We start from the raw sequence: 2,610 nt of genomic DNA on the forward strand, positions 1-2,610 counted from the left end.
CACACTGCACCACACACCACACCACACCACACCACACCACACTGCACCACACCACACCACACCACACCACACCACACCACACTCCACCACACCACACCACACCACACCACACTGCACCACACACCACACCACACCACACCACACCACAGTGCACCACATCATGACAGTACAGAACACAATACCACACCACGCTACACCACACCATACCACACCACACCACACCACCACACCGTACCATATCACACCACAACAAAACAGAACATAATACGAGTACCACACACCACACCACGCCACAAACCGCACACTACACCACACCACCACATCGCACCACACACCACCACACCACACCACACCATATCACACCACGACAAAACAGAACACAATACCACACCACACCACACCACATCACAAACCACACACTACACCACACCACCACATCATTCCACATCACACCACACACCACCACACCAAACCACACACTGCATCACACCACATCACACCACCACACCACACCACACCACATCACACCACAAAACAAAACACAATACCACACCACACCACACCACACCACACCACACCACACACCACACCACACTACGCCACACCACACCCACAGATACCACCACACCACACAGCTGGTCTCAGGGCGTGGGCGTGGGCGTGGGCGTGGGTGTGGGGCCACGCGGAAGCACATTAGGGTACGTTGCCTTTCTCGTGTGCAAATAGGAAGCTCCGTAGCACCTGTCTCATAGCGATTCATTTTGCATATAATACCACAGCATCCCTACGGCACGTGATTACTATCCTTTTCGTATTACTGGGGGTGTAAAGTAATTCGCTGGTAAGAATGTGTTAGGTAAATCGGAGTGATGGACCTCCTCCCACACTGCATCTTGGACTTGTGTGTGTGTGTGTGTGTGTGTGTGTGTGTGTGTGTGTGTGTGTGTGTGTGTGTGTGTGTGTGTGTGTGTGTGTGTGTGTGTGTGTGTGTGTGTGTGTGTGAGAGAGAGAGAGAGAGAGAGAGAGAGAGAGAGAGAGAGAGAGAGGTGACTCATGGAAGAAGTATGAGAGAGAGACTGCTCCACCCCACACCAACCTTCGTAACATAAGCACACTACTTCCTTTGTGCCCCTTCCCCCTTCTCTCTCTCTCTCTCTCTCTCTCTCTCTCTCTCTCTCTCTCTCTCTCTCTCTCCCTCTCTCTCTCTCAATCTTCATTTTCTTCACATTGTAAGGGTAAAAAAAGCAACAAATCTCTCTCTCTCTCTCTCTCTCTCTCTCTCTCTCAAGTTTAGTAGGAAAGGAGGAGGTTAGGGAAGTAAAGAAGGTAAGACTATCCTTCTCTCTCTCTCTCTCTCTCTCTCTCTCACACACACACACACACACACACACACACTCAACTCTCAAGATTGCCCCTTCCTTGTCATTTTTTTCTTTCTCCTCTCAAGGCTGTCTGCAACTAACACTGCTCTTTGCATCCTGGGCCGCCCCGCACTCCCTGCCTCCTGGCTGGGGGGGAGAGAGAGAGAGAGAGAAAGAGAATTTCACTAGGTTATATACGATTTTGAGAGGGAGAGAGAGAGAGAGAGAGAGAGAGAGAGAATTTCACTAGGTTATATACGATTTTGAGAGAGAGAGAGAGAGAGACAGGCAGACAGACAGACAGATATCACTAGGTTATATACGATTTTGAGAGAGAGAGAGAGAGAGAGAGAGAGAGAGAGAGAGAGAGAGAGAGAGAGAGACAGACAGACAGACAGACAGACAGACAGAGACAGACAGACAGACAGACAGATTTCACTAGGTTTTTTACCTTTACAATGTGAAGGAAAGAAAAGTTGAGAGAGAGAGAGAGAGAGAGAGAGAGAGAGAGAGAGAGAGAGAGAGAGTTTTGCTGCTTTTTTACCTTTACAATGTGAAGGAAAGAAAAGTTGAGAGAGAGAGAGAGAGAGAGAGAGAGAGAGAGAGAGAGAGAGAGGTGAGCACAAGGGAGTGAAATATACTGTATGAAAGGTCTGTTGAGATTTAAGAAGGGTGAGTGAGAAACAGCCATCTCTCTGTTCTCTCTCTCTCTCTCTCTCTCTCTCTCTCTCTCAATTTTTCTTTCCTGCCAATTGTAAGGGGCAAAAAAGTAACAAATCTCTCTCTCTCTCTCTCTCTCTCTCTCTCTCTCAATTTTTCTTTTCTGTCAATTGTAAGGGGCAAAAAAGTAACAAATCTCTCTCTCTCTCTCTCTCTCTCTCTCTCTCTCTCTCTCTCTCTCTCTCTCTCATAGGGGCCGCGGCAAGGTCGGTACACAAGGACAGATGGTATTAACAGATGGCAAAATTTTTAGATTCAGATGGTACGTTGGCGGGACTGAAGGTTTGGAGTTGATTATTATTATTATTATTATTATTATTATTATTATTATTATTGTTGTTGTTGTTGTTGTTGTTATTATTATTATTACTCTTACCATTAATAGCAATAATAATAATAATAGCAACAATAACCTATCTATCTTTCTATAGCCAGACGCCATAATCCCGTAAGAGGTGGCCGTTTGTCTTTGAGTTGGTTGTTTTACGGGGAGGGGCACTAACCCTCCACCAACCCACTTGTTGACACG

This window comes from Coenobita brevimanus, chromosome 35 (genome assembly GCF_032717465.1).
Source record: "Coenobita brevimanus isolate Jiangsu-jjx chromosome 35, ASM3271746v2, whole genome shotgun sequence".
Taxonomy (NCBI): Eukaryota; Metazoa; Arthropoda; class Malacostraca; order Decapoda; family Coenobitidae; genus Coenobita; species Coenobita brevimanus.